This window comes from Falco punctatus (assembly GCF_963210335.1).
Source record: "Falco punctatus genome assembly, chromosome: 4".
Lineage (NCBI taxonomy): Eukaryota > Metazoa > Chordata > Aves > Falconiformes > Falconidae > Falco > Falco punctatus.
Window position 1 is genome coordinate 64449154 of NC_137583.1, and position 16193 is coordinate 64465346.

At 36.9% G+C, this 16193-nt stretch overlaps 1 long non-coding RNA gene across 2 annotated transcripts in view; it reads right to left on the minus strand.

Annotated features, from left to right (window-relative positions):
* LOC308062605 overlaps positions 1-16193 on the minus strand; it is a 106970-nt gene that overhangs the window by 55036 nt on the left and 35741 nt on the right. The window contains exons 1-2 of one of the 2 annotated variants that reach the window (XR_013927632.1): positions 7684-16193; positions 1-6275 (exon numbers count right to left, since the gene is read on the minus strand). The exon at positions 7684-16193 is cut by the window's right edge and continues 35741 nt beyond it. This is a non-coding gene — a long non-coding RNA (uncharacterized lncRNA). The other variant, XR_013927633.1, reaches the window with a different exon arrangement.

A 16193-nucleotide genomic window follows, 5' to 3' on the forward strand; every position in this document is an offset into this window, starting at 1 on the left:
CTGATCTTGAGAGATTCCAGTCTAAAGCCGAGCTGAATTTTATAAATCAAAGCCATCTCTGAAACTTCTGAGAGAGTTGGGTTGGTCTGGATTGCATCTTCATTCAGTGGGCACTCAAGCTCTCCATTCTCCAGAATCAGTCACATTACATTATAAAGACAACTGGCAGATGCCCCTTCAACCAACAGTTATAAATCAATCCTTCATAAATAAAAAATATTAGTTTTTCTTTCAAGGCATTTTTCATTCTGAATTTAACTCTGTTGAGGAGTTTTGCCAACCTGTACACAGCGAAAAAGGAGCCAAGGCAGCACAAATACTTTCCTGCATTATGTGCCTTTTTTACTCCAGTGCTGGTTTCTTTATTTCCCCTATGGCAATTTCACTTTGCAGAAGAAAATAGAGAAGGAAGAGTTTTGTAAAGCTGTATCTCAAATTTTCTGGTTCCAGTTTCATTTCCGAGGTAGTTCTGGTTCTAATTTGGCTTCGCTGCACAGCCCACACCCACTTATGCTGATCTTTTACAGAAGATCTGCACAGTGCCAGTTTTACACTTGCCATACCATGCGGCAGCGTGCCAGTGAGGATGCACTGACCAAGCAGGCATCTTAAGCTGGACCTCTGGTACATTTCTTCGCTTACCACCAGCAGATAGTGTGCCTGGGTAAGGATCATACAGCCCTCAGTGATTAAAGATCTGCTTATTTCCCAGCTGTACACAGATGAGTAAAAACAGGGAAGCCAACGAAAAGGAGAAAAAAAAAAGGAATTCTCTGTACACATTAATATGCACTCCCATACTGTCGGACCACATTATAATTAAAAGGTCCAATTGACACTTGTTACCCTTTCTAGGTTCATTTCTGATTAGCCCCAATAACATCACAAAAAGCCATGGGCTTACTTGAACAGAAATTAAGATGCGGAGTTAGCATTCTTGTCCGCTGAAGCCAAAGACTTTTTTTACTTTGGCTTGGCAAATGCATACAGCATTGTGTCCAGAAACATCACTTTAACAAAAACTAGAAAAGTTACTTTTGCTCACTTACGCAATAATTGGCTATTTCTTACTTTTGCTCACTTACATAATAATTGACTAAGTATTTCTTAAATACATAGTTCAATATGTTAGAATAAAATTCTTACTAGCTGCAGAAGTAATTTTCTTCAAAATCACACCATTGCTTATTATCATATTACTATGGTTATGTTGCAGTTACAGCTGAGGATTACATATCATTATGAACTATTCCAGCAAGCAACCCAAGCATAATATATTATCAAACCCAAATTGGTTTGGGTTTATATCTTTTTTTTCTTTTCTTAAACAAAACCAAGACTATAGCAACCCTCTGAGTTATATGATACTTTCTATATAGTAATGACCTTACAGTGCAGTTCACAAGCATCTCAGTGTGAAATTTACCCACCTGTGTTTCCACACACCTAAGACATACCCACTCCGCCAGACATCACCAGCAATAAGTAATTGACTATTACCAAACATTTGGGCTGTGTGCTGGAGGCATGTGGGTACTAAAGGAAACCTCATGCTGCTGAAGATATGAGTGTTCTATGATTGTTGCTCAGCAAATGTGCTTTTTCCTTCTTACTACTCATCACAGCTTCTTGCCAGAGGAATAGCAGCAGTTCATAGGAGGCAACTGAGTTGTAGAGAGGCTCCTGATACTGCCAGCAGGTCACTTCAACCTCATCTGGTAGTGGGAGAAAGCTCTGAGGATGGCTTGGAGAGGTGGCACTCACCAAAGATGCATGCATCTCCCCAGTGCTTGGCCTCTCTGCACCAGCATCGCACTGGGAGAATTCTAGTCATCAACACCCACACACTGACCTTAAGTCTCTTACTGGCCCAGCTCTGCTGGAGTCAGTAATTAATAGAATCAGCTAGTAACTCCTGTATGTGATTTTAATGTAGAAAACACCAGTTGGAAAAATCTGTTAGGCAAACATCTTTAGGACAGGTTTTAGGGACTTCACTCCTGTGTAACTCATTCATTTTCAGTCCTCTCCCACAGAGTATGCAGGGCTCTGAGCTCTGGCTTGGTTCGGTGGAGACAGTTACAGCCACCATGGGGTCATCCAGGGAGGAGGGAGAGCAACAAAACCTGATGCATGGCCGTGTTGTGTTGTCTCCAGTAACACCAGGATGACCTTCATTTCTGATCCTTCTTTGAGATACCTTTCTGCTAAGTGTTTAAGAAAACCTCAGTAATTCATCATTCCCTTATCAACACTTATGGGAAGAAAAAATTTATCACCCTTAGAGAGAGCCAGGCTATAGGTGTGGAATAATGTGTGAAGCCATTTCATCTTGTCTGTTCTAGGTGAGGTCTTCTCATCCTTTGAAAACCAGAAGTATCCAAACATCCCACTACCCGGATGCAGGGACTTTCATCACCAATGTGTCATCTCTTAAGCATTGCTTCTGTACACTATGGTAAATAAGTGGAATCCAATGTGTATATATTATTTTTTTTAATAGTTAAGGCAAGGCAAAGCACGTGTGATCTGCTTGTGCAAAGAACATTAAATTGGTCTGTAAAAGCCTCTTCCTTCCCAGAAAGGGCTGGAAAGGCCACATTGTTTAATAAAGCTGTTTTTGCAGTCAGTGTTACTTTTGTACTTCCCAAGAAGTGCTCATACAGCCAGATTCAGATAACCTGGCATTTGAGTCACAGGCACGGTTTTTAGGGAGAGAGAGATTTGATTGTCCTTCTCCACACGTCATGTTTTACAGTAAAAGCTGAAACAATCCTGCAAGCACTGCTTTTCACGTAACTCAAAATAAAATGAGCATGTTATACATGAGAAGGTTAAGATTTATTTTAAACTTGCTGTGTCATTCAAGCTTGGCCTGAGGCTTACCCGTATAACCAGAGGTCTTGGCAGTAAGTCATAGTGGCAGCTTTTTAGGTTAGCAAAATCTCCCTCAGATATCTAATTGCAATCTACATTTTAAAGCCAAAGAACCAACACGGGATAATCCCCCTTTTTTTTTCTCAGCCACATTTTCATTCAGTTAAGTAACTTTATTTTCCTTTGATTTGTTTGCAGACAACAGAAAGCTATTTAAACAAAGTCCTCCACCAAGTAGGGTTGTTGATGTTAAAAGGGAAAGGAAATTGCTTAGCATTTTCTGCAAAGAACTTCAAAAAGAAATGGCTGAAGGAAAACACTGTGCTAATTGTATTCTTTCAAAGCCAACACTAACATCTTTCGACTTTCTTACCATTTTAGGAGCACTGGGAAGCTCTAATTATTAGCTGTGAGCTGAACACCAATTATTATTTTCTTTAAGATATAAGCAATCTCCCGCAAGCCCTGTGTGCTACCTTCCCAGCCAGTGCAAGCTTGCAGAGCCAGGCTGTTCTCTGGCCCTTGGATGGGATGAGTGACTCAGCTTCCCCAGCCTCAGCCAGGAGCCAGTGGTCACCCACTGCCAGGTCTGTCTTACGAGGCAAGACTTGGTGGCCTCCAAATGCTGTGCTGACAGTAAAAGGGGTCTAAAAAATCCCACATGCTGGCATTAGGGTAAATCAATCTCACTGTGGTTGTTCAACTCTGTTCTCTCTTCACCCTAATAGTGCCAGCTATAAATACTTTTTTTTTTGAGAAGGTCGATTTTAGCTGTGGTGCTGGCATTCATAAATGCATCACAACAGCCAAGATGTAGTGCTACTTCATGTATAAACTTTATGTAATTGTAAATGACAGAGTTAGACTTCACTGTCATCTCAGAACATCCCTCATTAGTTTATATGGTTAGCTACAAATAAAGCAGAATTTTTTGGTGTGGAGGAGTTTGAAGTTAAACACCATATTTTAATCTCAAAATTTAAATTACTTGCATACTTTTCAAAGTTTTCTTGCTCTGTCTTCTGCTGACATATCTTGTTTAAATAGAGAAATAAAAATTATTATGTTATCTTTACTTGTTAGTGCATTATTTATCCAGGAAATAAATTCTGACATCTCATTTTATATAGGAAATCAGTCAATTGCTTCATACATCAGCTTCAGAGTTGATTATTTCCAAAGGCCTATCAAAGCTTTTCCTTTCCTGTTTTCAGAACCTGTTCAGCAGGGACAAGCAGTAAATATTTTCTTTCACCTCCTGACTGAGGCTTATTTACTTATTTAACTGTCTGTCCACTGCAATTGCTTGTGAAGATCTTATGTAATGCAGAATATAGTAGTGTTGTATTTTGGATTATCTCGCTTTCAGTTAAATTAGGTAGAGGCACTTAATAAATAAAATGGGCAGTGACAAAAATATAGTGTCTAGAGAAAGAAGATTTTCAGTGCTTACTCAATGAAATGTTGATAGGGTGAAAAGGTGTAGGAAATCTGAAGTGTTTCCAAAGAACAGTGCATAACTTTAAGTGATATATGATTGAACATACATGAATTTTAAATGCCCAATGTTCAATTTTGAACTAAAAGCTAGGCGAAGAGTAAGTATATCAGGTTGTCTGGTATTCAGAGTGGAAATCTCTCTTAAAAGGATAGTGCTTGATTGATTAGGCTTGTTCAGAGTTACTAACTTGAGGAATGCTGAAGAAGGTAAAATGAGCAACTGAACATTAACCTCTAACCTGAATTAAATTCCCTAATCACAGAAAACAGTGAACATCAAAAGTTCCCCAGAAGACTGTTAAGGTAATTAAAAGATGCTTTTCACACAGTAAAAGTCTTTCTGAGGGGTTTGGCAAACTACTTTATTTGCTGGCAGAGACTGAGGATAAAATGCAAAAAATAAAATTTATTTTGGAACACAGCTTTATGTTTATTAAATATTTTTTCCATCCATTTAATGTGTGTAGCTTATTCCCCTTCAGCAGTTTGCTTTCTAACTTTAATATACTTGAATATTTCTGTCTTGTACAACCGAGTAAAAGCTACTGATTCCAGCGGAGTATTCTGACATGGTCATTTTATACCAAATTAAAGACTTAACTCAAGCAATGGTTTTCCTTCACATTGTGTGAAGCAGAAACTTAAAGACAGGACTGCCTTAACACATGCTACACTCATATTAAAGAACATAACATTTTCCTAAGAGCTTTTTGATTATTTTTATCTTTACTTTTCTTCTTCATTGTCAAATGTAAACTGAATACCCATTGCTTGTGTCGAGGGAGGTTTTGTATATAATACCATGCATAGTTTGTAATGTGAAAGCATTTGGGGGGAGCTTTTCTTTCCTCACTATTGTGTTGTCTATAAATTATGCTTGACTGGAACAGTATAAATGCAAGCACCTGACTTCCATTCAAAGGATCTATTATGTTTACATAAATAGACATATAAATATGTGCATATAAATACCTACATGTAAATGTATATTATTTCTTATTGCCAACTACACATTAATAACAGTTTTGTGTTGACAGCAACTAGACAGGGATATTTTCATGAGTATTTCTTGAACAAACTAGCAAAAGCTTTAATTCTAGGTGATAGCTCCTAAATGACTGAAGGCAACTAGAGGATGCGATAGCTCATATCTCTGCAGTTCCATTACAGAGAAAGTACCCGGGATTCTTGAAACATTATAATCACTATAATGCAGCTCTTAACATAAGTTAATTTGCCTTACTGAGAAGATTTATAGCTGAAACACAGAACTGTGGAATAATAAAATTGGCATAGCTCACCTCATCATCCCTCTGGTCATCCTGACAAACTTTTATAACTTTTTCTTAAGGACTTACTGTAACAGAACTGAATCACTGTTAATGTTTTGCTTACATTAGAAGCTATTCCTGATATCTTAAAATGTGTCCTGCTGAAATTCAATTTCATGTATTTCTTACTGGTTTTGCCTTGCAGTGAGAATGAAGTCTTCCATTCTTCTGTGGCAGAATTTTGTGTATTCTGTACTCTAAACCCTAAAGCTCACCCCCCTCAACCTTCCCTCATTTAGACTACACAATCCCAGTTCTTCCCAGTATTTTCTCTCACCATTCATGTTTTCTCCACCTTGTTGCTCTGCTCTGGCTTGTCTCTGCACCTCGCCTGAAGGGAGGTGTCCAAAGCAGTGCTCAGTTTCCAGATGAGCCCTCCCCAGGGCCGAGTGGAGCCCAGGGATTACTGCGTGTTTCCTACGGGTGGTAGGAAACCTGGGCCGGGTGCTGACATGGCTGTTCCACTTCCAGTTCCAGAATTATCTCATTGGCTCGGATACCTCTGACTGTTGCCATGTTGCAGAGAAGGCAAAATCCCTTCAGCATTTTGGAAATCTTTCCATTGATCTGAATGGAGAAAGGATTTGGGACCTGAGTTATCCAAATCTTATGACTGGTATCCTTAATTGAACTGATATTCCAGGCCAAAAAGTAAAATAAAATAAATCCACCCCTAGACCCCCACCTTTAAACCCCCAGAAAGGTTTGTACATGCCAGTAACACAAAACAAATATTAATGTTGAAGGAAAATAAGAAGAATATTACACTTTTTAGCACCGCAGAAGGGAAGTTTTCAGCTCAACCTTCATCTGGACTGTCTGTGTATGTATGTCAGTTAGAGACTAAAGCTAAATCTCTTTTTCTTTTCCAAGCCTAACAGTGAATTAATGTTATTAAGTATCTCTTTCTATTCTTCTGGTGCAATGTGGCTCTAGATCTTATTTAGAGGATACTAGCTCCACTCTGAAGAAATACAAGATCATTATAACTATTCCTGTGGTCTTCTGTGCAAGCAGTTGACATACTTTACACATGAGGTGTTTTTCACTTCATGCTACTCCTGAGAGTTTGATGGGGCTATTATTCATATATTATGAACAGAGAACTGATGCACAGATAAACATCAATGTTGTCAAGATTATACACTTATTTTAGATTCCCTACTTAAAATACACAAGCTCAGAAATAACAACACTTTTTAGAACACTTTTCAAACATAACTGTCTTCATTTTCAGATGTGAGTTTTGTGATGTGATGTTCATTTGCAGTTCATTTGCTCAGTTTGGGAAAGTCTGGCCCCATGAGACCCAGGCTGGGCAACCAGAAAATGAGTAACATGCAGTAGTAGCTACTGGTGAAAAATTTGGTTTAAGTGAATTGCTTGGCTCCATCAAAAATGCCACTGATGCAAAGATCTGGATTCTCACAGCATTCAGTTGTCTTGATTAAACCATCTTTTCTCTCTCGACACTTCTCTTACTATGCTTACTACGCAACTTTGGACTTCTGTATCTAATAAGGCAAGAAGCCAGTTTGCAGCACACTCATTTGCTGTGTGATCTTAATTAATTTCTCAGGCAGTGTTTTCCATCATAGTGGAGGAAGCAGATTTTTAGAAGAAAAAAATGCAGTGCAGCAAAAGCAATAAAGATTACCCTAAGAAGCCTGTATTGGGAAATCTAACTCCACATGTAAGGGGCAATCTAGCATTGAGATCATCTAGTTTCTCAGTGTGTGTGTAGGTCAAACTTATTTCACCCAGTTTTACATATCTAAATCTGAAGTAGCCCATTAGGCTGTAGGATTCTTTCGTAATTGGTGGGGAGAAGTCTAGTTAACCTGTCCCAGCAGTCTACTCAGGGTTGTCAAAGTGCTTGATTCTCTCCATGTATTATAAAGGCAGAGCTGTTCAAATTTAGTTGTTTGAACTTCAACACATAGTACTTACATACTCATCAACTCCCAGTTCTTACCTCATTCTCCCTGTTTAATTTCCTTTCTCCATCTCCATGTTTTCTCCTGTCCAGGTGGGTTTGCTCAGCTCTTATCCAAAGCATCTTCTGTCTCTAACTTCTTGGTAAAGTTCCCAAGAAACATGTATGCCATCTCCTCAAGTGTCACCCATTTCACTGCCCTCTGCAAGCAGGGAGGAGTTCAAACACTGTTACCCTGTAGAGCACACACTGGATCTCTACATCATTTGGTGATGAAAACATTTTTTGGATCATGCACTTCCTGAGACCTCTGAGGGTCACAGGGCCAGTTCTTTCCAGCTGCTCAGTTTCCATCTAGATGGCAAAAATCCTGCCACTGCAAGAAAAGTGGTCTACCAGCCTATTTTTGATTCTCAAATTATAGGAGCCTTACAGCAACTTTTCTTTTTCTAAAACTATTCCTTACATGGGCACAGGAAAACACATTTCCCCCAATACCATTCTGTGCAATGCGTGATTTTTTTTTCTTTTTGATGCCATGAAAGAAATGTACCTTTTAGAAGAAAACTTACTTTTCATTTCATAAAGTTATAATCAGCTAAAAACAAGGTCAACCAAACTTACCTGCTTTGCTATACCACCTGCGTTTAATAAATGATCATTAGAAGTGAAATGCACTTGCTGCAATTTTCTATTCATAAGCTGCACTGAGATGGGACAGACACAGAAGTGATACAGAATTTATCCTAATGGAGAGTAGGGGGTTATAAGGCATTTCCTGGGGTTATGACATGTGACATGGGAACACACATGCCCCATGGCTAATGAGGGCTGGGGGAGGTGCATGGCCATAGTGCCCTCTTCCCCATTTACTCATTAGTTAGCTTGTATCTCTGGGGAGATGAGAGGAAGGGGGGAGAAGTACCCAAACAAACAAAGGAAATTTTAACCCCATCTGACTGTATTATTTCAGGTTTTATAAAGTACTTTGAAACATTAACAAGGAAGATCCTAAGCAAACAAATACTGTTATTGTCTTGAAAACATTGCTAGCTCAGTTGATAGGGCTCTGATTATGACCTGAAGCTTCCTTGGGAAACTTGACATAAGCAGCATGTTTGGTAGAAAGGATACAAAAGCAAGCAAAGATGTAATATATGTAAATGGACAGAAGTTCTGCATGCTCTGCTAGATTATATAAACAGGTGATTAAAAAAATTTGTTGTTCATTTAGTATATTTTATGGAAAAAATTTGCAATAGAGACACCACAAACCAGAAACAGCTAAAGGTGCTGTAAGTCCCAGTAAGGCTGACACACTGGCACATGCAGAAATCTATAAATTTAAGAGCTTTGCAGTACGCAATATACCCGTTATTGAATCATACTTAGAATTTAATTAGTAATAAATATGAAATCCTGTGGTTTTTACAGAGCCATGAAGACAGAAGGATAGAGATAAACAACAAAATCGACATTTCTCTTGGAGGTTTCCTTCTAAATTAATTCATAACTTTGGTACAGACCTAAATAAAAGACCACTTCAATAAATCAGACTGTTTTCCTTAATTTCTTAATTCCAGCACATGTTCTCTACAAGTATCTCATTAAATCCCTGTAATCTGTAATGACCTAAATGCACAGAATCCTACTGACATCTGCCCTACTTCATCTGTGCTGGTGATTTTACCCACCTGAGGTTACTACAAGACCATTGTATTGAATTGCAAACACCAACAGTTGTGTTGAATGCTATTTCAAAATGTATATAGCATATAAATTTCATTATAAATAATAGAGATAAATAAAATAGGCTGATAAAGACAGTGTAAGTGGGAGAAAGAATGGTAAGTATCCTGAGTTTGGTGAAAAAAGTGAAAATAGAGAAAGAGAAAATAAAAATTTTTAACTGATTTTTCCAGAGCTTCCCCTCCCCCTTCTTTTTTCTTCCATCCTAAATTATAGTCTGGAAGCTTAACGCTCAGTGACTAAATAATTCCAGACACTTAAAAAAAAAAATATCTGAGACCTGCTAAAAGTAAATGTAATTCAAATTTGATGGCAATAATGGTTTACGAGCTTTTAAGATTCACACCACACGAGTAACTGTAAATGTGATCTAGTTAACAAGCCTACTGGTGAATTGTACTCTATATGCTGTGTTTCTTGCAGAGAATCAAAATTCAGGAAGAACAGGTCATATCAGCTTTATTCATGCTAGGGTTATACAGAAAACAAAATGCTGAGTAATAAAGAAAAATAAATAAATAAAAGCATTTTTTTTTTCACAATCAGTGACATTTTTCAAACATTTAAATAATAGAGCTTTAAGTGCCAAAAGCTTTAAGGTCCCAAAATTCCCCACAAGTCGTTGTAACTGTATTATTAGTTGATGTCTTTCTAGTTTTGAAATCTTTTGTATTTTTAATAAAAAAGCTTGAGTGCAGACACAATATACATTTATGGTAAATATAGCCTGTAGACTTACACATTTTTTAGAAGAGCTCTTGGTCTTGACTTGAAAATAAATGGTTATGAATAGGAGATAATTCGAGAAAAATGCCAAGTCTTTCCATTTCTTTCTTAGTTGGTAGTGAATGGCGAACTTATTTTGGAATAAATTAGTAGCATGATGCTATTACATGGGAATGCACAGCCTGTTAATCATCCTTTGCAAGCCTCCAAGCATTCTCTGTAAAACTATTGTTGAGAATGAAAAATTATTACTCATCTACCTTGAACACTTCACAGATGTAATAAATGTAAAGTATCAGCTACTTCATTTCTAGGGGAATTATTTCATGCTTCCTGCAATTTCCTCAATATGAATGAAGTTATAAAGAAATCTGAATAATAATGAATTGCATGTTTTAGTTCAGATTGTCCTACTAAATCCTACCACTTCATAAATAACAAATTAAAGAGTGGAATTGTAAGGAATTAAACAACAAACAGTATTTCTGCCTCTGTGCCAGGGTTTCCTTCATTCTCTGGGAGTGAGTCAGTGACTGGCAACCAACAAATCTATATTGTCCGTTGAGAAATAATATAGATATTGAACATCTTTGATATGAGTTCCCTTTTCAAGGGTCAAAGTAACCTGTAAAGGATGAACGGTTTTACTACCAGTAAAAAGACACCAGATTCACAGATTGGTTCTTGCGGTAGAAGTTGTTTAGCTGACAGTAAAACCAAAAGTTTCAATAGATCAGTGCCTATTCCTTGCCTAATTTTTACTGTAATGTTTGCCAAAACGTTCAGTTATCTAGGAGGATGTTGGCTCAGCTCTGTCCCCAGTATGAGACGTTGCTCCCATTAAGCTGAAGTTGAATTGAGAGCTTGTTGTGTTTAATTGTAAAACCTGAATGACCAAGGGAAATTCATCCCACAAATAAATAAAAGTAATTTCTGTAGACCTCAGCTTGTCTCACTGACATTTTTCTATGATGTAATTTCTTTCCAGTCTAATATGCACTGCCACTAGCTTTACAGCATTATTACCAATTAACATGACACTCACAGCATGTCTGCCCCTTCAATCCACTGAGTTGCTGAATGAATAATAGTCACAGGTTATAGCTGGCCAAATACTGAAGAAAGAGTTTTCAGGAATATTCATTTGACCTCAAGGTAGCTGTTTCTTTTGCTCATCCCTAGCCAGAAAATATGAAAAAAACCCCCCATATTTAAATAAAGAGGAAAAAATAAAAGTTAATAATTTTCAGCTCAAAATCGAAAATTTTTAATCTAAGGTTTAAAACTGTTGTGCATTAGTAACCCCATGACTATATTCTCCTGTCACTTAATTTTCAATCAGATAACATGTCCCACAATGTATCACAGCATTCTCCCCTTACTGAGACAGTATTGTTAATACTTTTTGCCATAGCGAAAAATCCAGAGAAGGGGATAGAGACCTGACACAATTACAGTTCCATAAAACACTGTGGTGACGCTTCTGAAATAGTTAATTTCTTAATAAAAAATCACCTAGTTTTCCAGTACTGAGTATTCTTATTTAAAAAACAAAAAAAAAAAAAAAACAAACAAAAAAAAAAAACCAAACAAAAGCGAACCAAAAAAAACCCCAAAGATGGGTTTTTTCCACAGAATATAAATTCCACAGAAATAAATTATTCTGAAGTCATTATTCCCTGGAAAAAAAGAAACCATTTTCAACAGAATTTTTTTTAGTACAAAGAGATGTGCCATTCTGTTCTTAGATCATTTAGTGATTGAAAATATAACAGGTATACATGTCCATTTTCATTAATTTTATAAACTGACTTTTTATCATAGAAGAACATCCATTAAAGCACTTATTCTATTTTAAACATGTTGTTTTCTTAAAAAAATAGAAGTGAAGCTGTCAGAAATAGTAAGCATAGCATGCATAAGTGCCAATGGCAGAAACTGTAAGTAACCAAGGCTATCATGGGAGTGACCTATTGATCAACTAGCCATAAGCTTAAATGGTTCTTCTACACCACTTACCAATAACAAAAACATCAGCAGAATTAAAGATTGTCCTAACTGATTGTGAACTGACATGAAGATTACATTTTTCAGTACAGCTTTTCGTTGCAACACATAATCATACATTCTGTAGCAGACAGAAAAAAAAATTGATTAATGTTCAGAAAGGACAGGAGTGTTAGGATCAGAGAATCATAATTTTGCCATCTATACTTGTTGTCTGTTCAATACCCACTTTATAGGAGGATTCCCCTGGTATTTCATGCTTATCATGCAATTACTGCACCTGGCAAATGGATATGAAAAGAGAATTTCATGTCCATTGCGATTATATTTTATATTTTGAAGCAGGAGGCACAGCGGGAGTCAGTGAATGGAAGGAAAGTTGAGAAGCTGATATTTTTTCCAAAGGCAAGGGTAAGGCGCTGAATGAAAAGTTAGAGGGGCTGTGGCAGAGAAGGGGAAAAGCTCACACACATTTCTACTAACAGACTCCTAATACTGGTGTAATACTGAGATAACACACACAAGCTATTGGGAATATGTCGTAATCACAAGACCTGCTCATTAAACTCCATTAAACCTTTTGTAATTTTCTTTGTCTATCAATAATGCAAATAACATTTGCTTTTCAAGTGGGACTGCCTTGAGTACACTACTTTGCCAGTTCATGTCCTTTAAATATACATCACCAAAAATCCTACGTGAAAGGGTCCCTAACTGGAATTGTCAAATTGAATAAAACAACATTGCAGTTATTTAATTGTTATGTGTGGGCTTAGATACTGCATAGAATTCATAGATTATTTTGGCAGGAAAATAATTGATTAAAATATTGCAGAGTTATTTTTAGTTCTTGACATATTTAATGACATATTGTCAAGATAAGATCTAATAGAAAGTGTCCATTACATTAATAGCTTATCTTCTGGCAACTTCAAACAGGAAGATGTTAACAGAGACCTGTTAAGAAAGATCTTCATTTGTGTTACAGCTGACTACAAAACATCTCCTTACAAATTTTATACAGTCTCAGCTTAATGTACAAGACGACAACATTTGGATTACTGAGACTTTCCTGTGAGAACTCTAATCACAACATACCAAAGCCTTTTGCCTTTTTCTGGCCAAAGAAATCTGACTTGTCTTTTGCACATTGTCTGAGACCACAAGAAATCAGCTTGTCTTTCTCAGCCCTTCAGAAGAGACTGTTGTTTCATCATTCAGGCAATCAGTTTGGAGAATGAATAGAGAAATAAACCGTCATCTTCCTTTTTTCTGGGAGAACCCTCTGACTGCTCAGATTTTGTGCAGAAGTGACTTCATCACTACCACAGAAATTTTCTATGTATGTGGAATCCACATAAGCACAGGTCCTGGGTTCTTCTCTTAAGGCCTGAAAACCTTATGATATAACATGTTTGACTAGGAATGGTTAACTACACCTGATATAGAGTCTTGGTTTAGAGTAATAAAGATGAGAATTTTGAGCTTCCATTTTCAAAAACAAAACCTTGATGAATCACATAACTGGCTAAGAAATTGGACTTTTTTTAAAAAAAAAAAAAAGTAAATATAAGGCATTTAGTGAAGAAGGCAAAAGTCCGATGCATTGAAAAATGCCTTCTCTCTTTATAAAAAGTGTCAGTGGCCAGGGTTAGACCATAGATGATGGGGCAGGATCACCGCTAAGGCCAACTACAATCTTTAAGCTTCAGATCTCTGTTTTTAGGTTGACTTAAACTAGAATATGGCCTTAGCAAGCATGGCCACAAGGATAACCTTTCCATAGTGTTGGTAACCAAAGCAACATTACTTCTAAAAATCCTGAGCCCTGAGCGGTTCCATGAGGGGACAGTGGGCTGGGAATAATGGAGCGTGGGAAGTAAGAAGATCCAAAATTCCACAGTGTTACTTTTGCAATATTTTTGTTTTTTCAGAGCAAACTGTCTTTGGAATGCATCAGCTTGTTTCAGGTCCATAATTCACAGTATTTTGTAAACTCTCCAGCATGGAAGACCTCAGAAACATTGGGCCTGATCCTTTTCTCATTACATCAGCTTTGCTGATGCACTTATGGCCTCTCTCTGAGTAACACTGCTTTTTTTCACAAGAACGGGATGGAGGAGATTCAAGTAATTGTTTCAGATTAAAACTTTGACTTCTGGCTAACACCAGAATTGTTATATTTTCTTAAGGATGGATACATGTCTCAACAAAAGCAGTTAATTTTTGACCAACAAAGTATACCTGTAAAATGAAGTACCACACACATTACATGTGTCATGTTTGCAAATCTGAAAATACTTACTTTTGGATGCTTCTTCCATTCATAATAAAAGATGTTTGTTATTGTAAGTGATTTTTATATATTGTAAGAAATATTTATATTTTTACAAACTTTTTTTTACTAGCCTCTCCACTCTTAATGTTTTTTGCATACTAAGCTAGAGCTAGAACAAAAGAATTCTTCACTGGACATCAGGATAATACTGGTCTTTCTATAGCTCTTGTTAAGTTGGAATTTAATTTCATTAATTTCAAGGTGTAGGACACTGGAGGAAAGGCACTTGTAGCCATCCCATTCCAAAGCTCAACAAAATCACTGGAAACAGGTTTTCACTCAGGCCTTTTTATTCATCTAATTCTAACACAAGCATAATCCCATTGATTTTTAAAGAGCCTTCAAAATGTTTAAAATTAGGTTTGTGCTTACTCAGTTGAGGCCTATGAAGGCAGAACACATATACTGGAAGGAATTTTTCCATTAACATCAAACATTTTTTACATCCCCCCTCTATAAAAAGGAAAGGAAGAAAAGAATTGAGTAACGCTTAGTCTGACTTTCCTCCTGTGGTTTGCTTTGTTTTTCAGAGACATTCCAGAAATGTATTCCAGATGTTTTCAAATCCTTGAAACTTATTTTCCATGCTATATATAACTTTTTCTACCATATCTGTTCTCTCTCTCCCTTTCTTTCACTGGTTGCTGTCTTCCTATCTTTTTCTTTTTGTTGTCTTAATATTTTTTTACTCCAAGTTCCAGATGAGTTCATTTGTATTCTTTCAGAGGTCCCGCTTGGAAACATGCATTATCTGCTAGAAGACATATTGTTGCACACACTAATATCTCTTGCTTTCTAAAGTTCTTAATTAAATAATCATATTTAGTTGCATTAGCAGGATTTTAACAATTGTAAAGGGTATCAACTTCTTACTGTCAAAACAATAAATAGGCTTTTGAATATTAAATTGGCGTTGCATTTAGGCACACATGCTGTCTGATAAAACACAAATTACAGTATCATCCAGTGCTCACAATGTGAAATGTGTTTTAAAAAAGTGTCTTATTTGTCTAGCTAATTATAAGCCAGTTGCCTAATAATTCTTTCCATAAAGGTTGCTTCAGCATTATTTGGCAGATTTGTTGTTGGAAAGTGTTGCTGTCATGAAACAGAAAGTGGCTGTCAGGCTCTCAGAAGGAGAAAGTCATTTTAATGAAACCCAGGATATTTTTCCAATCATTCAGATGAACTTGGTCAACATTCCTTTCTCCACATGAACTAAACATGTGAAATTTCACCCTTCTCCTCAGGAGCTGCTGCTTGGCAGTGATGTTTATTCGCTCCTTCTTGAGGTTACAGTTCTGCTCTGCAGAGCTGATGGGAAACTGCCACTCTCCAGTGTTATTGCTGGAAGAAAAGTGTATGGGAACGGGCCAGAGCTCCACTGGGGGTTCCAGATGCTCACTGAGAAGAAACAATTTTTTCACAGCCCCAGAGTACCTACTCAGGACTTGTTAAAACTCTCTTTATTTAGGGTGGTGATATTTTTTCTTGGTTGACTAAGTAAAAATAGCTCACAGCATTGCTTACAACAGTATCTGAGATCCCTTTTTATTTAAAAGGCAGAGAGCCAAACCTAATATGGTGTAAATCAGAGCAACACTGACTTACATCAACCAGGGAATGTGCCTATCACATTCTAAAAAATGCAAATGGCAAATGTTTGTATCATAGATATATTTTTAAAAGCCTTAAAAAAAAAATAGAGGTAATCACATCATCAATTTTT